The sequence below is a fragment of the Hemiscyllium ocellatum genome, chromosome 15 (assembly GCF_020745735.1).
Source record: "Hemiscyllium ocellatum isolate sHemOce1 chromosome 15, sHemOce1.pat.X.cur, whole genome shotgun sequence".
In the NCBI taxonomy this organism is placed as follows: Eukaryota; Metazoa; Chordata; class Chondrichthyes; order Orectolobiformes; family Hemiscylliidae; genus Hemiscyllium; species Hemiscyllium ocellatum.
Window position 1 is genome coordinate 6,772,884 of NC_083415.1, and position 25,501 is coordinate 6,798,384.

A 25,501-nucleotide genomic window follows, 5' to 3' on the forward strand; every position below is an offset into this window, starting at 1 on the left:
CCCTAGTTCTGGACTCCCTGGTCTATAGGAACACTTTTCCTGCATTTACCCCATCTGATCCTATTAGAGCTTAGATGCAATCTCATCCTTCTAAAATCCAGCAAATATAGTCCTAATTGACCTAGTCTCTCTCCAGACATCAGTCCTGCAACCAAATGAATCAATCTGGTAAATCTTTGGTGCACTCTCTCCATCACCAGAACATCCTTCCTCAGATAAGGAGACCCAAACTGCACACAATACTCCAAGTGTGGTCTCATCAAAACCCTGTACAATCATGGCGAGACATCTCTGCTCCTGTACTCAAATCCCCTCACAAAGAAGACCAAGATACCATTCACCTTCTTGGAGGTGAAAATGGAGTTTAATATTGCATTTTGGAAAGTCAAATCAAAGTAGGAATTTCAAAATGGTGAATGGTAGTACGTTAAAGACTGTAGTGGAACAGAGGCACCTTTGAGTTCAGGTACACAGAACTCTGAAAGTGGAGTTATGGGTAGACAGGGGAGAGAAGAAGGCTTTTGGCACACAGACCTTCATCAGTCAGGGCACTGAGTATAGAAGTTGGATAGTCATGTTTCAGTTGTGCAGGATGTTGGTGATGCCGCACTTGGAGCATTATGTTCAGTTTTGGTCACTGTGCTGTAGGAAGGATGTTATTAAACTGGAAAGACTGCAGAAGAAATTTGCAAGGATGCTGCCTGAACTTAATGGTCTGAGCTATCAGGAGAGGTTGGACAGGCTAGGACTCTTTTCTTTAGAGTGGAGGAGACTGAGGGGGGGACCTTATAGAGGTGTATAAAATCATGAGAGGCATGGATAGGGTGAATGCACTCAGTCTTTTTCCCAGGGTTGAGGAATAACGGACATGGCATCAGAGAGGGGAAAAATAAAAAGGAACCTGAAGGGATTTTCTTTTTACACTGAGGGTGGTATGCATATAGGATGAGCTGCCAGCTGGAGTGTGGTTGAGGTGGGTACATTAACAACACTTAAAAGGCATTTGGAGAAATGCATGGATAGGGAAAGTTGAGAAGGACATGGGCTAAGTGCAGGGAAATGAGGTTAGCATGGATGGACATTTTGGTTGGCATGGACCAGTTTGGGCCAAAGGGCCTGTCTCTGCTGTAGGATTACAAAACAAAACTGGTGTACAAGTCCACTCAGGTCTCATTGCACCTCATCCTTTCCCAAATTATCACCATTCAGATAATAATCTGCTTTCCTTTTCTACCACCAACGTGGACAACCTCACATTAATCCACATCCACATCTGCCATGCATTTGTCCACTCACTCAAATTGTTTGGTTGCAATTAGGGTATAGTTCTACTATTAATGAACATAGAATATAGAACAATACAGCACAGAACAGGCCCTTCGGCCCATGATGTTGTGCTGAACATTTGTCCTAGCTTAAGCACCTATCCATGTACCTATCCAATTGCCACTTGAAGGTCACCAATGATTCTGACTCTGCCACTCCCACAGGCAGCGTATTCCATGCTTCCACCACTCTCTGGGTTAAGAACCTACCCCTGACATCCCCCCTATACCTTGCACCCTTCACCTTAAATTTATGTCCCCTCTGTTGTACCCAGGGAAAAGGTCTCTGACTGTCTACTCTATCTATTCCCCTGATCATCTTATAAACATCTATCAAATCTCATCCTTCGCAGTTCCAATGAGAAAAGGCCTAGCACTCGCAACCTATCCTCATACAACCTATTCTCCATTCCAAGCAACAGCCTGGAAAATCTCCTCTGCACCCTCTCCAAAGCTTCCACATCTTTCCTAAAGTGAGGCGACCAGAACTGCACACAGTACTCCAAATGTGACCTTACCAAGGTCCTGTACAGCTGCAACATCACCTCACGACTCTTGAATTCAATCCCTCTGCTAATGAATGCTAATAAACCATAGGCCTTCTTACAAGCTCTATCTACCTGAGTGGCAACTTTCAAAGAGCTATGAATATAGACCCCAAGATCCCTCTGCTCCTCCACCTTACTATGAACCCCACCGTTAACCCTGTATTCCGCATCCTTGTTTGTCCTTCCAAAATAGACAACCTCACACTTGACAGGGTTGAATTCCATCTGCCACTCCTCAGCCCAGCTCTGCATCATATCTAAGTCCCTTTGCAGCTGACAACAGCCCTCCTCACTATCCACAACTCACCAATCTTCGTATTGTCTGCAAATTTACTGACCCACCCTTTGACTCCCTCTTCCAAGTCATTAATAAAAATTACAAACAGCAGAGGACCCAGAACTGATGCCTGCGGAACTCCACTCGTAACTGGGCTCCAGGCTGAATATTTACCATCTACCACCACTCTCTGGCTTCGACCGGTTAGCTAGTTCTCTATCCAACTGGCCAAATTTCCCACTATCCCATGCCTCCTGACTTTCTGCATAAGCCCACCATGGGGAACCTTATCAAATGCCTTACTAAAATCCATGTACACTACATCCACTGCTCTACCCTCATCCACATGCTTGGTTACCTCCTCAAAGAATTCAATAAGACTCGAAAGGCAAGACCTACCCCTCACAAATCCATGCTGGCTGTCCCTAATCAAGCAGTGTCTTTCCAGATACTCATAAATCCTATTCCTCAGTACCTTTCCATTACTTTGCCTACCACTGAAGTAAGACTAACTGGCCTGTAATTCCCGGGGTTATCCCTATTCCCTTTTTTGAAAAGGGGACAGGGGCACAACATTCGCCACTCTCCAGTCCCCTGGTACCACCTCCGTTGACAGTGAAGACGAAAAGATCATTGCCAACGACTCTGCAATTTCCTCTCTTGCTTCCCACATAATCCTAGGCCGTGGGGACTTGTCTATCCTCAAGTTTTTCAAAATGCCCAACACATCTTCCTTCCTAACAAGTATCTCCTCTAGCTTACCAGTCCGTTTCATACTCTCCTCTTCAACAATACGGTCCCTCTCATTTGTAAATACTGAAGAAAAGTACTCATTCAAGTCCTCTCCTATCTCTTCTGACTCAATACACAGTCTCCCACTACTGTCCTTGATCGGACCTACCCTCGTTCTCGTCATTCTCATGTGTCTCACATTATCAAGGTTTTCCTTGATCCTACCCGCCAAAGATTTTTCATGCCCTCTCTTAGCTCTCCTAATCCCTTTCTTCAACTCTCTCCTGGCTATCCTGTATCCCTCCAACGCTCTGTCTGAACCTTGTTTCCTCAACCTTATATAAGCCTCCTTCTTCCTCTTTACTAGACATTCAACCTCCCTCGTCAACCAAGGTTCCCTCACACGACCATCTCTTTCCTGCCTGACAGGTACATACATATCAAGGACACGTCGTATCTGTTCCTTGAAAATGTTCCACATTTCAATGACATCCTTCCCTGACAGCCTATGCTCCCAACCTATGCTCCTCAGATCCTGTCTTGCAGCATCGTATTTACCCTTCCCCCAATTGTAAAACCTACCCTGTTGCACGCACCTATCTCTCTCCATAACCAAGGTGAAAGTCACAGAATTGTGGTCACCATCACCAAAGTGCTCACTCACTAACAAACCATCACTTGTCCCGGTTCATTACCGAGCACCAAATCCAATATGGCCTCCCCTCTGGTCGGACAATCTACATACTGAGTTAGAAAGCTTCCTGGACACACTGCACAAACACTGCCCCGTCCAATCTACTTGATCTAAAGAGCTTCCAATCAATATTTGGGAAGTTGAAATCGCCCATGACTACTCCCCTGTGGCTTCTGCACCTTTCCAAAATCTGTTTCCCAATCTGTTCCTCCACATCTCTGCTGCTATTGGGGGGCCTATAGTAAACACCCAACAAGGTGACTGCACCTTTCCTATTTCTGACTTCAGCCCATACTACCTCCAAAGGCAGATCCCCCTCGAACTACCTTTCTGCAGCCGTTATACCATTTCTAATTAGCAACGCCACACCCCCTCCTGTTTTACCACCCTCCCTAATCTTACTGAAACATCTGTAACCAGGAACCTCCAACAACCATTCCTGTCCCTCTTCTATCCACGTTTCCGTGATGGCTACAACATCAAGTACCAATCCACGCCTTAAGTTCACCCACCTTATTTCTGATACTCCTTGCGTTGAAGTATACACACCTGAGCCCATCTCTGTGTCCGCAAGTATTCCCCGTCAGTGCTACCTTCTCCACAGCCTCCCTACATTCTTGGACATCCTGACAAACAGCTAGCCTACTTGCTGGACTACAAGTCCGGATCCCATACCCCTGCCAAATTAGTTTAAACCCCCCCGAAGAGTGCTAGCAAACCTACCTCCCAGGATATTGGTGCCCTTCTGGTTCAGGGGCAACCCGTCCTGCTTGTACAGGTCCCACCTTCCCCAGAATGCAGTCCAATTGTCCAAATATCTGAAGCCCTCCCTCCTATACCATCCTTGCAGCCACGTGATCAACTGTACTCTCTCCTTATTCCTTGCCTCACTGTCACGTGGCACCGGCAACAACCCAGAGATGACGACTCTGTCCGTACTGGCTTTTAGCTTCCAGCCTAACTCCCTGAGCTCCTGAATGACCTCCCCACTCCTCTTCCTACTTATGTCGTTGGTGCCATGTGCACCACAACTTCTGGCTGCACACCCTCCCACTTAAGGATTCTGAAGACACGGTCCGAGACATTTCGGACCCTGGCACCTGGGAGGAAACAAACCATCCGAGAGTCTCGCCCATGTCCACAGAACCGCTTGTCTGTCCCTCTAACTATAGAGTCTCCTATAATTAGCGCTCTCCTCCTCTCTCCCTTTCCACTCAGAGCCGGACCTCATGCCAGAGACCCGGTCACTGCAGCTTACCCCTGCTAGGCCGTTCCCCCCCAACAGTATCCAAAGTGGTAAACTTATTGTTGAGGGGAACGACCACATGGGATCCCTGCACTGCCTGCTTCCTCCCCTTCCCACCTCTAACTGTTACCCAGCTACCTCTGTTCTCTGGCGTAACTATGTCCCTGTAGCTTCTATCTATCACCCTCTCAGCCTCTCGAATAACTCTCAGTTCATCCAACCCCAGCTCCAGTTCCCTAACGCGGTCTGTGAGGAGCTGGAGCTGGCTGCACTTCCTGCAGGTGAAGTCGGCAGGAGCATCGGTGGTCACCCCCTACCTCAAACTTCCTGCAGGAGGAACATTCCACTGCCTGCACTGCCATAACTCTACACTTAGTCTCCAAAACAAGAACACTAAGTAGCTTTTTTTTAGGTTAGAGGAGGAGGGAGGGTGGGAGACACTACACGCGTAGTGTCTCGGGTTCCTTACCTTCCCGACCGGCTCTGCGCTTCGACTTCACTTCCGTCCAGCTCCCGCCGCTCTCTGCTGCAAAAAGGAGATACAGTTGAGATAATGACATACAGTTCAACTGTAAATTGGGTACAGGTCTGCTGTTCCTACATAGAACATAGAAAATAGAACATTACAGCGCAGTACAGGCCCTTCGGCCCTCGATGTCATATCAATCTGAAGCCCACCTAACCTACACTATTCCATGTACGTCCATATGCTCGTTGTTGTGGTTCTGTTCGCCGAGCTGGGAATTTGTGTTGCAGACGTTTCGCCCCCTGTCTAGGTGACATCCTCAGTGCTTGGGAGCCTCCTGTGAAGCACTCTGTGATCTTTCCTCCGACAATTGTAGTGGTTTGAATCTGCCGCTTCTGGTTGTCAGTTCCAGCTGTCCGCTGCAGTGATCGGTATATTGGGTCCAGGTCGATGTGCTTATTGATTGAATCAATGGATGAGTGCCATGCCTCCAGGAATTCCCTGGCTGTTCTCCCTTTGGCCAAGGACAAGCCAATCCACCCTATCTATCTAACCCTCTGATTATCTTATATGTCTCTATTAAATCACCTCTCAATCTTCTCTCTAACGAAAACAGCCTCAAGTCCTCGTAAGACCTTCCCTCCAAACCAGGCAACATCCTAGTAAATCTCCTCTGCACCCTTTCCAAAACTTCCACATCCTTCTTATAATGCAGTGACCAGAACTGTACACAATACTCTAAGTGCGGCCGCACCAGAGTTTTGTACAGCTGCAGCATAACCTCATGGTTCCGGAACTCGATCCCTTTATTAATAAAAGCTAAAACACTGTATGCCTTCTTAACAACCTTGTCAACCTGAGTGGCAATTTTCAAGGATCTATGTACATGGACACTGAGATCTCTCTGCTCAGCTACACTACCAAGAATCTTATTAGCCCAGTACTTTGCATTCCGGTTACTCCGACCAAAGTGAATCACCTTACATTTGTCCACATTAACCTCAATTTGCCACCTCTCAGCCCAGCTCTGCAGCTTATCTATGTCTCTCTGTAATCTACAACATCCTTCATCACTATCCACAACTCCACCGACCTTCGAGTCGTCTGCAAATTTACTAACCCACCCTTCTACGCCCTCATCCAGGTCGTTTATAAAAATGACAAACAGCAGTGGACCCAACACTGAACCTTGCGGTACACCACTGGTAACTGGACTCCAGGATGAACATTTCCCATCAACCACCATTCTCTGTCTTCTTTCAGTAAGCCAATTACTGATCCAAACTGCTATATCTCCCACAATCCCATTCCTCTGCATTTTGTACAATAGCCAACTGTGGGGAACCTTATCGAACGCCTTGCTGAAATCCATATACAGCACATCAACCGGTTTACTCTCATCTACCTGTTTGGTCACCTTCTCAAAGTTCTCAATAAGGTTTGTGAGGCATGACCTACCCTTCACAAAACAGTGCTTACTATACCTAATCAAATTTTTCTTTTCTGGATGAATATAAATCCTATCTCTTATAACCTTTTCCAACACTTTACCAACAAGTGAAGTAAGGCACACTGGTCTATAATTACCAGGGTTGTCTCTACTCCCCTTCTTGAACAGGGGAACCACATTTGCTATCCTCCAGTCTTCTGGCACTATTCCTGTAGACAATGACAATTTAAAGATCAATGCTAAAGGCTCGGCAATCTCCTCCTTGGCTTCCCAGAGGATCCTAGGATAAATCCCATCCGGCCCAGGGGACTTATCTATTTTCACACCCTGCAGGATTTCTAATACCTCTTCCTGGTGAACCTCAATCCCACCTAGCCTAGTAGCCTGTATCTCAGTATGCTCCTCGACAACATTGTCGTTTTCTAGAGTGAATACTGTCGAAAAATATTCATTTAGTACTTCCCCTATCTCCTCTGACTCCACACATAACTTTCCACTACTATCTTTGATTGGCCCTAATCTTACTCTCGTCATTCTTTTATTCCTTAAATCCCTATAGAAAGCCTTAGGGTTTACCCTGATCCTATCCACCAACAACTTCTCATGTCTCCTCCTGGCTCCTCTGAGCTCTCTCTTTAGGTCTTTCCTGGCTACCTTGTAACCCTCAAACACCCTAACTGAGCCTTCACATCTCATCCTAACATAAACCGCCTTCTTCCTCTTGACCAGAGATTCCACTCCCTTCGTAAACCACGGCTCCCGCACTCTGCAGCTTCCTCCCTGCCTGACAGTACATACTTATCTAGGACATTCAGGAGCTTTTCCTTGAATAAGCTCCACATTTCTAATGTGCCCATCCCCTGCAGTTTCCTTCCCCATCCTATGCTTCCTAAATCTTGCCTAATTGCATCGTAATTGCCTTTCCCCCAGCTGTAACTCTGACCCAGTGGTATACACCTATCCCATTCTTTCACTAAAGTAAACATAACAGAATTGTGATCGCTATCACCAAAGTGCTCACCTACTTTCAAGTCTAACACCTGGCTGGGCTCATTACCCAGTACCAAATCTAATGTGGCTTTGCCCCTTTGTTGGCCTCTCTACATACTGTGTCAGGAAGCCCTCCTGCACACACTGGACAAAAACTGTCCCATCTATAGTACTCATACTATAGTGTTCCCACTCAATATTTGGAAAGTTGAAGTCCCCCATGACAACTAACTTGTCTCTCTCTCTCTCCTATTGAGAATCAATTTTGCTATTCTTTCCTCTACATCTCTGGAACTATTCAGAGGCCTGTAGAAAACTCCCAACAGGGTGACCTCTCCTTTCCTGTTCCTGGGATACAGTGCCACCAATGTACCATTACCAGAGTATGTTCCCACTCCTCATTCTCAAAACGTGTTGTGAGCATAATGCTTGCTTCTGATCAGCAGTGGTACATATCACAACTCAAGGCCTGATCTGAGGACACTGGCTGTAGTAATGATGCGGAAATCCTGTCAGCTAGCCTGGTCCTGTCCTAACACAGCGTCTCTCTCTCTCTCTCTCTCTCACACACAGAGAGTCTGTCACACGTTCAGAGCTCACTTCAACATTGAAACAATTGCATAAACTCCCTGAGCAAAATGAAGCATGTTCAGTTGCAGCGTCCAAGTGCCTATTTACAGCAGGAAGGTTATAATCTCTCCTTAAGAGGCCATACTCCCCAAGCGACAACCTATTACTTCAAAAATAAGTACACACAATTTCATTTTGAATTCCTATAATGCTAAACAAAAACACTTTGCACAAATTTCAAACCAATTTGCCTTCTAATTAACTGTTTCTTTCAAAAAAAATCTCCAGCTTTGGTCCTCATTTTCTTATCACTGCCCTTTTTATAGCTCAGACAGACAGCGTGACTGGAACCGCCTGTTTGTGGTTTTGACAAAATGTGTGCTGGGCTTGGAGAAACTGGCCTGACTGAGAACTGGGGCTGGGCTCTAATTGATTCATTTGACGATTTGAATTAGTTTCAGGCACCCATGGGTTACACTCAACCGCTGATTGGACACAGTTGGAACAGTGAGTGTGAGCTCTGGTGTACACATCCTCTGGGATGGCACTGACACTGGCAGTTTACAATGTGCCCCAAGTACCCAGACGTGAGACTGCACTGTCCCTCAGACATTGCTCTGGAGGAAGATGGCTTTTATTGAGGTTCAGCCAAAGCAGCTCCTGACGTAGGACTCTATGCTTTATGGTCTGTTCCCCAGAAGTTCCTGATGAAGGGCTTTTGCCCGAAGCATTGATTATCCTGCTCCTCGGATGCTGCCTGACCTGCTGTGCTTTTCCAGCATCACACTCTCGACTCCCCATTAAATACAACAAGACAAATATTGACTGCACCTGGAGGATAACCAACTCGGTGAAAGATGCTGCCTGAAACATCTTCGTCTTCTCGAACAAGGAGTTGATCTGAACCGAGTGTTGCAGACTGACACATTCCAAGGTTCAGGACTACACGCTGAGGGACCCACTAAAGCTTGGAGCAGCTGCTGCCAAGGTGCAGTGAGAATAAACCAATTCCTGAGATCTTCTGCTGAAGTTAAGTTATTGGACCCTCCTGATGCCCCAAATCCATGTAAGTGTAGTCTGGTTCAAGTAAGAGAGGAGTCTTTGGTTTGTTGGATCGAGTCGAACTCCAATGTTAGTTTGTTTCCTTGATCTGCTACTGCGTTTGTGACTATATACACATCTAACTCTGGAGGTGCTAATAGTGGGGTAATGTCCTCTACCACAGGAGTCCTCCCCATCCTCCTCCTCTTGCCCTCCATCCAAACCTGAAGAGGAGGGGGAAGCACCTGGTAAGATATTGATGACCAAACACTGTCTCCCTCCAATGATAACACACACCATTTCCCACCTTAAGGTTGCTCCTGTGTCAGCAGGTTTGAACAAAGTCTCTCAGAACCTCTGGCGATGGGCTTGTGTTGTTCTCAACTCCGAGAGGGAGTCAAGAAACACAGGGTGTCCCTTTAGCTGGAGATTAAACTCCATCTCAATACTGTGGCTATAGCCAATCAGCTGGCCATTGTCAGGAGAGACTGTGAGACAAGACATGAGCCAGTAAACTGTCTGACCACCTCCTGATGAGCATTGGAAGCTGCAGTTAGCTGATTAACAGCTGCCTACGTAGGCCTCAACCCCTTCACTGATTGTAATAAACACAGGTTAAAGCAACATTTCTGCTCCAGACTCACCTTGGGCCTCTCTTCAGCTCTTAGCGCCTAAAATATTTGGCAAGAATTGTCCTGGCCAGATTCTGAATATCTGACCATTTAAATGTAACACTGGGACTTGCCACTGGCGTAAGATTTAAGCACATAGACATACTGTGCAAAGATTAGAAAAGAGAGTTTTTTTTGGCAATGAATTTTTCACTCATGTTGATGGAACATAAAGAATTGAATAATTTACAGTCACCTCGAAGGTCCATGCAATGACAGGGAAACTGAGAGGGAACATGGTGGGGGAGTGGTAAGAGGCAAGGAGGTTTCTGGAATGGAGGGGTTGGAACTGTGAGAGGTAGAATGGAGAATGGGTATCCCAAAGGATTTTGGATTGGGATGAGGTGGGTTGAGGATCAGAAGACGTTTCAGTTGTAATAAAGATTACAGGATCCCTACAATGCAGATTTAGGCCATTCGGCCCATCAATTCTGCACCTCCCCTCTAAAGAGCATCCCACCAAGGCCCTCCCACCCATCTCATTCACATAACCCCACACTGACAATATTTTGATTCCAAGATGGTGGCGGATTTGCAGTGCAACAAATGGGCTCCTCTGCCCAGGAAGCCGGAGTTTGTCTACTCTGTTCGCTTTACTTTTTCTTCCTCCTTCTATGTTTTTTTTAATGTTTCCATTCAATTATTGTGCCTTGCCTTCTCCTCATGTCTTTGGTGGACAGTGTCTTTTGGTCCAGCGACAAGATGGCTTCCAACAGCCTGGAATGGTGGCATAGGCCTGGTGGGGCAGTCTCCCGGTGCGGCGGTCCTGTCCAGGAGGAGGCGATCTTGGCCTGGTGTGAACGTCTTCTTTGCAGCTTGTGGGTATTCCAGCAGCCAGGCATGAAGGTCTAGTCCTCGGTGAAGGTCTCATCCTTGCATCGGAGGCAGCTTCCAGGTCTCCCAATGGTCCAGAGTAGAGGTCAACTCCCTGTGTGGCAGTCTCAGCCTGGCAGGGTGGTCTCAGCCCGGTTTTCCAGCCTACCCCGAACCCAGGAGCCATTAATTGAACAATACTGAACCTTTATTTTTCTTCTTATTTTATGACTTGTCCTTAATTTAGATGTAATGGAATGGCGACGTATGAAACTTTTCACAGAGAATAGAAGTGTTTTTGAATAAAAATACACTTCACAATAAATTGAGCCACTTAGCCTGCACTTCCCTAGACGCTATGGGGAAATTTAAGCATAGTCAATCCACCTAACTGACACAAAGTAAAGCAAAGCAGCCTGCAGAAACCCACAGAGGCAAATGGAGAACGTGCAAACTCTATACAGTCAGGCACCCAAGGTTGGAATCAAACTGGATCTGCGGAGCTGTGAGGCAGCAGTTGCTAACCACTGAGCCACAGTACTGCCCACAAATCACAATTATGACAAATGGGGGTGGGAGTGGGGGGAGATGATGATGATGTAGCGGTAATGTCGCTGGACTAGTAATCTCAGAAGCTGAGACTAATATTCCGGAGATGCGGCTTCAAGTCCCACAGTGAAAAATGAAATCAACACAAAAATAACAGGAATAAGAAGGCACTCTAATATTTGCAAATGTCATCAACACAAAACCCACTTGGTTCTCTAATGTTCTTTAGGGATGGAAATCTGTCATCTCTACCTGGTTTAGCCAGCACGTGACTTCAGCAATGTGGTTGACTCTTAACAATCCCCTGAGCAATAAAGCTGGTGACACTCTCATCCCATGAACAATCCTTTAAAAAACAATCTCACATAAACTGTTTTTGTGAGGCTCTGACCATTAATAAAACACAGAAATTTAAAAAGACGCAAATGTGATTGAATGCCTCTTTGATTTTCCTCCTGGCTTTGCTCACAGCGGTGCCCTGGGATTAATTTTTATTTCCTGGAGGTTTTGGTAACCGTGGATACACAGCAGGCGAGATTCTGCTTAAATGACAGAACAGGCTTGAGTGTCCTCTCCCTGTTCCTAACGTTTCTGTACGTGAAGAAGATTGTCCTTACCTTTGCCTGTTTTCCTTTGTCAGTGATCGGGATCTGCTTTCCCCTGCTTTACTGAGACACCACGAGGAGTAATCCCATGGAATCAGATCTTAAAGAGATTTCAAGTGATCTAGTGTTTAAACAGCCAATGGAAGTGTGGCTATGTTGCTTGCTCTCACTCCTGTTTTATCTCAGTAGCTGCCCTCGGCTGAATCAAACCTGATTTATGATGAACATTCATCAATGCTGATTCTTGATGCTATTTAAAGCCAAAGAGCCCAGCCCAGCTTCTATTGGTCTAGATACTGGTTGGCACCATCAGTTCTATAAATGTCAGAGATAATTGTACCTCTCTGTGACAGTCATCTTCCTACACATCCTCAGGGATCTGACCCAGTGTCACCTTCTCTCAATGTTTTTAATCATTTTGAATTTTCTTTGAAAATAAGTTCATCTTCCCCTGTCTCACTGCCAGCTTTGCAGGACAGAATCCTCTCTGTCTTGTACTGACCTCACCAGCCTCTTCGATCACTCGCTCAGCCCTCACTCTTGTCATTGCTGAGCTCTGTCAGGAGAGAAGATTTCACTTAATGTGATTCGCTGACTTTCCCAAACCTCTGCTGCTAATTCTGAAGTTGCCTTTAACATTGATATTTCTGGCAGTGCCCTGTTATTCTGCCTGAAGGTAGCTCTTGCTGTTTAAATCATCCACTTTATTAAATTGTCAGGGATTGTGTTGTGGTTTTGTTTTAATGACCAGACCTTAAATAATCTGACTCCATCAGCAGGTCCCACCCAAACATTCAGTCAGACCTAAATTAACTCATTGCGGCCTGTTTTCCTGCCCTTCAGACACATCCTGGGGCAACATCTGAGCCTATCCCAACATAGGTCAGGATACCACCAATTAGATCATACAAACTGGGTTCTCCCCCCCCAATCAGATCCCAAACAGCCCAGGATTGCACTAATCAGATCCCAGCCACAACCCAAATCCCTCCAATCACATCCGATACTGCGCTGAAACCCTCTAATTAGAAACACAACCAGAAATTGCTGGAGAAACTCAGCAGATTTCCTTTTTATTCATTGGTGTGCGGGCATTGCTGGCGAGACTGGTATTCATTGCCGATGTCAGAGGGCAGTTAAGAGTTGACCACATTTCTGTGGATCTGGAGTCACATGTGGGTCAGACATGCAGGTAAGGATGACAAATTGCCCGTGCAAATTCTACTACTTGTCTTACTGGGATTTGAAATCAGGTCCCCCAAATATTACCTGGGTCTCTGAATTAACAGACCAGCAAAAATACCCCAAGGCCATTGCCAAGCTGGCAGCATCTATGGAGAGAAACAGAGTTAACATTTCCAGACCAGTGACTCTTAAAGACCACAGAATCATAGAGCTGTACAGAATGGAAACAGTCCAACTCGTCCATGCTGACCAGATAACCGAAATTAATATAGTCCCATTTACCAGCATTTGGCCCATATCCCTCTAAACCCTTCCGATTCATGCATAGAACATAGAATCCCTACAGTATGGAAACAGGTCTTTAGGACCAACAAGTCCACACCAACCCTCTGAAGAATGACCCCTTCCCCTACCCTATTGCTCAACATTTCTCCCTGACTAATGCACCTAACCCACACATCCCTGAACACTGTGTGCAATTTAGCATGGCCAATTCACCTAACCTACACATCTATAGACTGTGGGAGGAAACCGGAGCACCCAGAAGAAACCCGTGCAGACACGGGGAGAATGTGCCAGATAGTACACCCGAAGCTGGAATTGAACCCAGATCCCTAATGCTAGGAGGCAGCTGTACTAACCCATCCAGATGCCTTTTAAATGTTGTAATTGTACCAGCCTTCACCATTTCCTCTGGCAGCTCATTCCATACACGTACCACCCTCTGCATGAAAAAAGTTGCCCCTTAGGTCCTTTTTAAATCTTTCCCCACTTACCTTAACCTTATGTCCTCTAGTTTTGGACTCCCCTACCATTGTCTATTCACCCTATTCATGCCCCTCATGATTTTATGAACGTCTGTAAGGTCTCGCCTCAGCCTCCGATGATCCAGGGAAAATAGCCCCAGGTTATTCAGCCTCTCCCTATCGTTCACCTCCAACCCTGGCAACACCCTTGCAAATCGATTCTGGGTAATCCAAGGTGGAGGACAGGAAAAATTTCTGGCTGTAACAGCTGCTCCTTTTTTGAGGTATTTTAGGTGTTGGAGGTGATTTCCTCAAATTCCAGGAACAGCAATTACTGTTTTATATGCTGTTGCATTGTTTTGGAACTTTGGGGAAAAAAAAGTGAAAACAACAAGTTTTAAAAGGGAGAAGAACAGACAAAGGAAGCACATGGCGAGGTCAGTGCAGGAGAGAGGGAGAAAGAAACTGACAGAGCAGTGAACCTGCACAGTTACTGCCTTTGCTGTTTGAATTCATGTGTTGCTGGACATCGAAGTGCGTCTGGAAAAATTAACAAAGAGTGAAATTCACAACTGATCTTGGAGGAACTGTTTGAGCAAAGTTCATAGCACAGAAGCAGATAAGTGTATTGTTTATAAGTGGGACCTACAGAAAGTCTGCAGTAGTGAATAGAGTGTGTTCTTTCTTGATTATATGTTTTTTGAGCTATATCTCTTGATTAAACTTAAAATATAAGCCATAACTATTAATTTAACCTGGGGCAGTGTTTAGTAGAGGCATACGATGGTGCTATTTTCTGGGTCTGTACATTGTGAAGGAGCAAAAATGGCCTTTAGTACAGTGATATGTACTTCTTGTCAGATGTGGGAGTTTAAAAAGGGTTTAAGGGTTACTGTGAATTATACCTACCATAAATGCTGCTGGCTGCAAATCTTATCAGATCGAATGGATTGGTTGGAGAGAGAGTTAGGAACAATGAGGAATTTGCAACAACAACAGTATGTGATGGATGGCAGTTATAGGAAGGGGGGAAAGTCTTTGATATAGTCACATAGATGGGTTAACTCCAGGAAAGGTAAGAGAGGTAGGCAGGTGGTGCAGGGGCCTTCTGTGGCTATACCCATTTCAAACAGGTATGCTGTTTTGGAAAATGTAGGGGGTGATGGATTCTCAGGGGAACGGAGCGGAAACAGCCAAGTTTTTGGAATTGAGACTGGCTCTAATGCAACGAGGATTTCGTCGAGTTCCATGAAATCAATTGTGTTAGGGGACTCTCTAGTCCGAGGTACAGACAGACATTTCTGCAGCCAGCAGTGAAAAATCAAAGTGGTGTGTTGCTTCCCTGGTGCCATGATCAAAGATATCTCAGAGAGAGTGTAGAATGTTCTCAAGGGGGAGAGAGGCCAGCAGGAGGTCATTGTCCACATTGGAACCAATGACATAGGAAGGGAAGAGGTTGAGATTCTCAAGGGAGATTGCAGAGAGTTAGGCAGGAATTTAAAAAGGAGGTCCTCGAGAGGGGTAATATCTGGATTACACCCGGTGCTACGAACTAGTGGGGGCAGGAATAGGAGGACAGAGCAGATGAATGCATGGCTGAGGAACTGGTGTATGGGAGAAGGATTCACTTTTTTGGATCATTAGAATCTCTTTTGGGGTAGAAGTGACCTGTACAAGAAGGACGGATTGCACCTCAATTGGAAGGGGACTGATATACTGGCAGGGAGATTTGCTAGAACTGCTCGGGAGGATTTAAACTAGTAAGTTGGGGGGATGGGACCCAGGGAGATAGTGAGGAAAGAGATCAATCTGAGACAGGTACAGTTGAGAACAGAAGTGAGTCAAACAGCCAGGGCAGACAGGGACAAGGTAGGACTAATAAATTAAACTGCATTTATTTCAATGCAAGGGGTCTAACAGGGAAGGCAGATGAACTCAGGGCATGGTTAGGAACATGGGTCTGGGATATCATAGCAATTACAGAAACATGGCTCAGGGATGGGCAGGGATGTTCCAGGATACAAATGCTACAGGAAGGATAGAAAAGGAGGCAAGAAAGGAGGGGGAGTGGCACTTTTGATAAGGGATAGTATTACAGCTGTGCTGAGGGAGGATATTCCCAGAGATACATCCAGGGAAGTTATTTGGGTGGAACTGAGAAATAAGAAAGGGATGATCACCTTATTGGGATTGTATTATAGACCCCCTAATAGTCAGAGGGAAATTGAGAAACAAACTTGTAAGGAGATCTCAGCTATCTGTAAGAATAATAGGGTAGTTATGGTAGGGGATTTTAACTTTCCAAACATAGACTGGAACTGCCATAGTGTTAAGGGTTTAGATGGAGAGGAATTTGTTAAGTGTGTACAAGAAAATTTTCTGATATATATGTGGATGTACCTACTAGAGAAGGTGCAAAATTTGACCTACTCTTGGGAAATAAGGCAGGGCAGGTGACAGAGGTGTCAGTGGGGGAGTACTTTGCGGCCAGTGACCATAATTCCATGAGATTTAAAATAGTGATGGAAAAGGATAGACAAGATCTAAAAGTTGAAGTTCTAAATTGGAGAAAGGCCAATTTTGACGGTATTAGGCAAGAACTTTCAAAAGCTGATTGGGGGCAGATGTTCTCAGGTAAAGGGACGGCTGGAAAATGGGAAGCCTTCAGAAATGAGATAACGAGAATCCAGAGAAAATATATTCCTGTCAGGGTGAAAGGGAAGGCTGGTAGGTATAGGGAATGCTGGATGACTAAAGAAATTGAGGGTTGGGTTAAGAAAAAGAAGGAAGGCATATGTCAGGTATAGACAGGATAGATCGAGTGAATCCTCAGAAGAGTATAATTATGAGGGAAATCAGGAGGGCAAAAAGGGGACCTGAGATAGTTTTGGCAAATAGAGTTAAGGAGAATCCAAAGGGGTTTTACAAATATATTAAGGGTAAAAGGGTAACTAGGGAGAGAATAGGGCCCCTCAAAGATCAGCAAGGTGGCCTTTGTGTGGAGCCGCAGAAAATGGAGGAGATACTAAATGAGTACTTTGCATCAGTATTTACTGTGGAAAAGGATATGGAAGATATGGACTGTAGGGAAATAGATGGTGACATCTTGCAAAATGTGGATGTCTGAAACGCATAAAGGTGGATAAATCCCCAGGACCTGATCAGTTGTATCCTAGAACTCAATGGGAAGCTAGGGAAGTGATTGCTGGGCCTCTTGCTGAGATATTTGTATCATCAATAGTCACAGGTGAGGTGCCGGAAGACTGGAGGTTGGCAAACGTGGTGCCACTGTTTATGAATGGTGGTAATGACAAGCCAGGGAACTAAAGATCAGTGAGCCTGATGTCGGTGATGGGCAAGTTGTTGGAGGGAATCCTGAGGGACAGGCTGTACACGTATTTGGAAAGGCAAGGACTGATCAGGGATAATCAACATGGCTTTCTGCGTGGGAAATCATGTCTCACAAACTTGATTGAGTGTTTTGAATTAACAAAGAGAATTGATGAGGGCAGAGCAGTAGATGTGATCTATGTGGACTTCAGTAAGACATTCAACAAGGTTCCCTATGGGAGACTGGTTAGCAAGGTTAGATCTCATGGAATACAAGGAGAACTAATCATTTGGATACAGAACTGGCTAAAGGTAGAAAACAGAGGGTGGTGGTGGAGGGTTGTTTTTCAGACTGGAGGCCTGTGACCAATGGAGTGCCACAAGGATCAGTGCTGGCTCCTCTACTTTTTGTCATTTACAAAAATGATTTGGATGCGAGCATAAGAGGTACAGTTAGTAAGTTTGCAGATGACACCAAAATTGGAGGTGTAGCGGACAGCGAAGTGGGTTACCTCAGATTACAACAGGATCTGGACTAGATGGGCCAATGGGCTGAGAAGTGGCAGGTGGAGTTTAATTCAGATAAATGTGAGGTGCTGCATTTTGGGAAAGCAATTCTTAGCAGGACTTATACACTTAATGGTAAGGTCCTAGGGAGTGTTGCTGAACCTGCACTGTTGGAGTGCAGCTTCATACCTCCTTGAAAGTAGAGTCACAGGTAGATAGCATAGTGAAGAAGGCATTTGGTATGCTTTTATTGGTCAGAGTATTGAGTAAGTCCATAAGACATAGGAGTGGAAGTAAGGCCATTCGGCCCATCGAGTCCACTTCGCCATTCAACCATGGCTGATGGGCATTTCAACTCCACTTACTCGCATTCTCCCTGTAGCCCTTTATTCCTTGTGACATCAAGAATTCATCAATCTCTGCCTTGAAGACATTTAGCGTCCCGGCCTCCACTGCACTCTGTGGCAATGAATTCCACAGGCCCACCACTCTCTGGCTGAAGAAATGTCTCCGCATTTCTGTTCTGAATTTACCCCCTCTAATTTGAAGGCTGTGTCCAAGGGTCCTAGTCTCCTCGCCTAACAGAAACAATTTCCTAGCGTCCACCCTTTCCAAGCCATGTATTATCTTGTACGTTTCTATTAAATCTCCCTTTAATCTTCTAAACTTCAATGAATACAATCCCAGGATCCTCAGCCATTCCTCGTATGTTAGACCTACCATTCCAGGGATCATCCGTGTGAATCTCCACTGGACACACTCCAGTGCAGTAAGTCCTTCCTGAGATGTGGGGACCAAAACTGGACACAGTACTCCAAATGGGGCCTAAACAGAGTTTTATAAAGTCTCAGTAGCACTAGCACAAATAAGACATTTAGTACAGGTCGTGTTGCAGCTGTACAGGACATTGGTTAAGCCACTGTTGGAATATTGTGTGCAATTCTGGTCTCCTTCCTATCGGAAAGATGTTGTGAAACTTGAAAGGGTTCAGAAAAGACTTACAAGGATGTTGCCAGGGTTGGAGGACTTGAGCTATAGGGAGAGGCTGAACAGGCGGGGATGTTTTCCCTGAAGCATTGGAGGCTGAGGGGTGACCTTATAGAGGTTTAAAAAATCATGAGGGACATGGATAAGATAAATAGAGAAAGTTGGGGAGTCCAGAATTAGAGGGCATAGGTTTAGGGTGAGGGGGAAAGATATAAAAGAGACCTAAGGGGCAACTTTTTCACACAGAGGGTGGTACGTGTATGGAATGAGCTGCCAGAGGAAATGGTGGAGGCTGGTACAATTGCAACATTTAAGAGGCATTTGGATGGGTATATGAATGGGAAGGGTTTGGAGGGATATGGCTGGATGCTGGCAGGTGAGACTAGATCAGGTGGGGATATCTGGTCGGCATGGATGGGTTGGACCGAAGATTCTGCTTCCATACTGTATATCTCTATGACTGTATGAACCCTTTCAAGTTTAATAACAGCTTTCCTGTAGCAGGGAGACCAGAATTGAATGCAGTATTCCAATCGTGGCTTAACCAATGTCTTGTACAGCCATAAAATGACCTCCCAACTCTTACACCAACCAATAATGGCAAGAGTACCATCTTCTTCACTATCCTGCCTATGCTGTGACTCCACTTATGACAAACTGTGAACCTACACTCCAAAGTTCAATAACACTACCCAGGACCTAACTCAGGTTACAGTTAACCTGAGAATGTAACTTTTAAAAACCGTTTTGTGATTTACATCATGGTCATTCTAACAGTTGAGAGACTTAACAAACAATCAAGGTATTTTTCAATGCATAATTTCAGATACATCATACTGTAAATTTTTGCTATAAATTCTGTGCCTTACAATTGTGTCCTCCACAACTACCTGATGAAGGAGCATCGCTCAGAAAGCTAGTGCTTCCTATTAAACCTGTTGGACTAACCTGCTGTTGTGTGATTTTTAACTTTTTACACCCTGGAATCTCCAAATCATGTCCATGGTTCTTTGGTTTCCTGAGGTGTAATAGTCTCTCCAATCAGATTCCAGTAACAGCCCAGAGTCCCCTCCAATCAGATCCAAAGGTGCAGCCAAACTCCCTCCAATCAGACTGCAGGAACTGTCCAGAATCTCTCCAAACAGATATGAGTATTGGAATGGAAGCCCTCCAATCACTTATGAGTAACAGAGCCTATCCAATCAAATGTGAGTAAGCACAGAGCTCCTTCAATCAGATGTGAGTTGTAGTGTTAGGAATTCCCGTGTGGAGACTCCCAAATTTCTTGTGATTCCAGACAGGATTTCCCCAGATGATTATATCCCAGATGAAGAGGGATGAACTGTCTCCCCTTTTTAAAAAATTCAAACCCTCTCTAGGGTTGGTTTCACTAAGGTAACTTATGAAGGAATCCTCCCCCCCCCGAATACCCTTTCCAATCCAAATGTTTTAATGTTTTCACAGAAACCACATTTACCAGCTTTCTTGCTGAGTTTATGAATTGCTAATAAAACATGACACACCCACAGATTCAAAATGTGAATTGAGTAAAAAGGTAACGATTAGAATGAGATATGAATCAGTCTCTAGGTCACATGAAGAGTGGACAGTGGAATTTGTGGCCATCAAGTTAAAGATATAGGTTGCACTGATGTAGGTCAGGAAGCAGCTAAGTACAAGATTCTGGGTTTCACACTTGACCTGTGTACCCAAGAGGGGCAGTTCCACTCCAGAACATCCCAGGTGGCCTCCGATTTCAAGGATTGCAATTTCCACTCCCACGTGGTCACCAATTCCCTCCACCACATCTCCTCCACTTCCTGCACCTCCACCCTTGAACCCCACCCCTCCAATTACAACAAGGATAGAAGCCCCCTGGTTCTCCATTTCTGCCCCCTACAGTCTGACCCCACCACCAAGGTTATATTTCCCTCCCCACCCTGTCTGCATTCCACAGAGACCATTCACTCTGCGACTCCCTTATTAGGTCCATATCCCCTGTCAACCCACCCCCCACTCCTGTTACCTGGAGCAAAAGGTATAAAACCTGCACCCACACCATCCCTCTCACCTCCATCCAAGGCCCCAAAGGATCCTTCCAAATCAGACAGAGATTTTCCTGCCCATCCAAATACCTCATTTAATGTGTCTGTTGCTCCTTGTGTGGTCTCCTCTACACTGTGGAGACAGGAACTTGTGGAATGTTTCAGAGAACATGACTGGGAGACACATATCAAACAACCCCACTGCCTGTGGCTGACCACTTCAATTCCCCCTCACACTCCACCAAAGACATGCAAGTCCTGGGCCTCCTCCAACACCAAATCCGAGCCACCCGACACCTGGAGGAAGAATGCCTCATCTTCCGCCTTGGGACTGTCCAACCACATGGGATCAATGTCGAGTTCATCAGTTTCCTCACCTCCCCTCCCCGCACCTCATCCCAGATCCAACCCTCTAACTTGGCACCACTCTCTTGAACTGTCCATCTTCCTTTCCACCAATCCGCTCCTCCCTCCTCTCTGACCTATCACCATTACCCCCCCCATCTGCATCTACTATTGGCTTCCTAGCTACTTCACCCCCACCTTCACCCTCCTATTTATCTCTCAGCTCCCTACCCTATCCCCCCCCCACGCATTGCTGATGAAGGGCTGATGCCCGAAATGTTAATTCTCCTGCTGCTCGGAAGCTGCCTGACCTGCTGTGCTTTCCTAGCGCCACACTTTTCGACTTTGGTCAACTTAGATTGTGCTCAATTCAACTTTTACCTTAAAATGTATCAGGTCAAACAATAAACTGAGGATACCCCTCTACATTGTGGAGGATCATTTCTGGTGCTTGCTCGGAGAGGTTTCTCTCTCCCAGATTCATCTCCCTGAAGAAGGTCAGCCCTTCTTGTGATGTCATCATATTAGTGGCCATTTTAAAGGCCTAGTTAAAATTTGGAGCTGCAAGCTGAGACTCGCTTGTTAAAATAAAACTTGTCGAAATTTTCAGTGTGTATTGCTTTTTCTCTAAAATGGTTAAATCAACAGCATTGCTATTGTGCTGAAGTATGGACAAGCTTATAGTAGAATCGAGACATTTCCATTTTGTTGTGGGAATGGGAAACTGTGTTGCTGCGTCCGGTTTAACAGCCCTGGTTGTACCTTGTCCTTGACCCACTATGCATCCTGGATGGGTCATTTGACAAACCCACAGCTGACTAAATGTTCTGGAAGGACTTTCAGTTGCTCGAATTGCATTTCCCACGTGCCACTCAGGCTGCACTCTGAAATGAGTTAAAGTTGCCATCGTCTGGGTAACCAATCTTTGAAAGGTGGACAGGGTATTTGGAGCCCAAATGGCTTGCCTCCACACTGGAATAACCTGCCTGGAGTCACAAAGATAGAGATATCCTTCATATGGGCAGTAAGGGAACGTGCCAGCACCCTTGACTGAATGTATCTTGGTAACACAGGCTGCACTATCTATTGTTTATTGTAGTCTTCCAGCATGGTATGAAGGTGTCACTGAAAGCCAGCATTTATTTCCCATCCCTAATTGCCCGGAGAGCAGCTAAGAGTCAACCACATTGCTGTGGGTCTGGAGTCACATGTAGGCCAGACCAGGTAAGGATGGCAGTTTCCTTCCCTAAAGGACATTAGTGAACCAGATGGGTTTTTCCAACAATTGACTTGTGGTCATCATTAAAGTCCAGATTTTTTATTTTAATTCCACCATCTGATGTGGTGGGATTTGAACCCAGGTTCCCAGAACAACACTTGGGTCTCTGGATGAATAATACCACTAGGCCATCACCTCCCCCATTGACCCATTACGTAGGGTCGACTGTGGTCACTGCATTATCTTTATAGTAGATTCTGTAGAACCTTGTGGTACAATTCAGATTGGGAATAAGTCCAACTGGGAATATGCAGCTACTGCTGTTAAACTCCATCAGTCAATAGACTCCTGAATGTAGCCCATCTCCTCCTGGACCTGGGCCTAGCTAATAGGGATTATGGGAAGAACCTTTCCCATATCTTCATTCTGTTGAGCTAGGGTGGTGCGGCCTGGCTTGTCACTCCATAAGCCCTAAAATCCAGGGAGATGCCTTCCTCAGTCTGCTGACTATTCTGCACCCACGCCGGTGAATAAGGAGTCTATGTTTGTAAATATTTCTGTATTGGTTAACCAAGGAGTAGGGGGTTCAATGTGGGCCTACCGCACATCCTGCACCAATTTACTGTGCTGCTTCCCTCATCCTGCACACATTGTTACCTGTTTGTCACCTTCTTGGTGGAAGTATTGCTTTATTATATCAACATGTAACATCCTTTGCTTTTTAACCTTGGTCTGGGTTCTCAGTCAGAGACTTGCCTCAGCTTCTTCGTTATACTGTACATATTACTGAGGTGTGCCTTTAGGGGTTCAGGTAGAAGTATCTGTGATACCAGCAGAACCATTAACACATGGTGTGTTTTCTCAATGCTGCCTGGTAGTATTCCAAAGTTCTCAGGCCACATCACAGCTCATGAGCATTATTCCCAGAATTCTGCCGTGCAGTCTAACATGGAGACTTCTTCCTTTCAGTCAAAAAGCTTTCCTTTATTAGTTTTGGAGGCATTCACACTGGGTGCCTGTAAAATAATCCACGGGGAGTAAACCTAGTGGACATCGAGTGACTCACTGGTGCTCACTTGAAGAAAACCTGATCCTCGATCCCAGTCATGAGGATACCCATGGCAGAATGCCCTGATCATTGTTTTTATGTCTGGTGGTAACTTTCTCGGCCCCCCCACCCACTGTGGCTACACTGAAGACTTCCACTTCATCACGGCCACACAACCCATGACCTGCAGATCATGGCCAAGGAGCAGATTGACACCATTTCCAGAGGGACACCTTCCATGGTCGCTGCTCCTGACACAAGGTCATATTGCAGATGGACCCGGTAAAGGGGAGGGGCCTGATTCCTCCTTCAAATCCCTTTCACCACCACCTTGGTAATTCCTGCATCTTCCGATTGGAAGCACATACCTTTTCCCTGAAGTTAGTGTTCTGAAACAAACTCGGAACATTAACTCTGTTTCTGTCTCTCTGCAGACAGCAATCTCTGGGTTTGTTTCAGATCACTAGCATCTGCAGTACTGGGCTTTTAGTCAGGTCTAATTGGCCCCAGGGTCCCTCACTATTACTACAGGCTTTCTCACTGCGCTCTGGTGAAATGTGACTCTCCATCCTTTAGGTATAATATTCTGGCAACTCTCAGGGATTTGTTTAACCTCGTCTGTACTCTCAAGAGTGTTTTTCCCAGCTGTAGCCAGACCCATAGCCTGGTCTGCTCTGCTCTCTGACTGTCTCCCATTCTTTGTGTGTGCCCTGGTAGGTCTCACTGGTTTCTCCTGAGGCCTACAGCAGTTGGCCTGGACATGCCCTGCCTTTCAGCAGTGAAAATGGACAGACCTCTTTACCTCACATTTCATCTCAGTACCACCCTTTCTGTCCTGAAGACAGCTCCCAGCATTCCTCTCTCTCCCATGGGTGTCAGTTTTTTCTCAATCACCCTCACCCTCCATCTTTTCCATTGAATGTCAAGGGGTAGTGTTTAGATTGGCCTGGCATTTGTGTGGTGTAAATGTTACTCACCACTTGTCAGCCCAAGCTTGGATGTCATCCAGATCTTCTTCCATTTGAACATGGACCGATTCAGTATCTGAGGAGTTTGAAACTGTTGCTGAACATTGTGCAATCATTGGTGAACATCCCCACTTCTGACCTTATGAAGGTCATTGAAGATGGTTGAGCCCAGGACACTACCCTGAGGAACTCCTGCAGAGATGTCCTGGAGCTGAGATCACTGACTTCCAACAACCACAACCATGTCCCTGTGTGCCAGATCTGACTCCAACCAGTGGAGAGTTTGCACCCTGATTTCTATTGATTCCAAGGAATAGAATTTAAATTATAGCCATAAATTAGCATTTCATATTTCCTAATTACCATTGGTTAAAGACAATTTATTCATAATAAAGTTATTTTCCTTAATAAGTATTAAACTTGTTGCTGTTAAGTTGGATGATACTGGAAATGTTGACGTTGGTAGTGAAACAGACGATTTTGAGATTCTCGGCTCTGCATGTTAGCTGACAGGCTTGGGGCCTATTTCTTTTTTGACAGTGTCTTCAATGCTGGCTTCCAGCACTCAGACTGATAGAGTGTTAACTCACTTTACCTGCAGTGCAGGGGTGTTAAATAGCTGCCTTTAAACTATGTTGTTCACTGCATATAATCCACACAAGCACATCGACATCTGCCCATTAACACACACAGACCAGGGATTGCAGTTGATTTTTAACCCTTCCTGAAAGGATAAATACAACCAAATCCTCAGTTTAGAACATAATCCATAGGAATTTTTTTTTTCTTGAGAAAAGTAATCAACCTCTCATTATCTTTGTGGCCATGAGATCACAATCCAGAAAGGGAAGGGGCAAGAGATTTAAAAGGAACGTGAGAAAATATTTTTTCACACAGAAGGTGTTGGGAATCTAGACCTCACTGCCTGTGAGAGTGACAGAGGCAGAAACCTTCATAACATTGAAGATGTATTTAGATGTACACTTGTGATGCCCAAGACAGACAAGGTTACAGGACAAATGTTGGAAAATGGGATCAGGATAGTTAGGGAGGTTGGCTCAACCCTTATCACCCAAATCACCAAATTAAACAAATAACTCTCACTGCCTAGTGAAACAACATCAATAACAAAGAACAAAAAGGT

General features: G+C 45.4%; 1 protein-coding gene across 2 annotated transcripts in view; it reads right to left on the reverse strand.

Moving 5' to 3' along the window:
- pltp (phospholipid transfer protein) overlaps positions 1-25,501 on the reverse strand; it is a 102,012-nt gene that overhangs the window by 49,406 nt on the left and 27,105 nt on the right. The window contains exons 1-2 of one of the 2 annotated variants that reach the window (XM_060836256.1): positions 11,990-12,128; positions 5,292-5,348 (exon numbers count right to left, since the gene is read on the reverse strand). The gene's annotated coding sequence lies outside the window, so the exon portion shown is untranslated. Of the gene's footprint in view, positions 1-5,291; positions 5,349-11,989; positions 12,129-25,501 lie in introns of those variants that run through there. The other variant, XM_060836255.1, reaches the window with a different exon arrangement.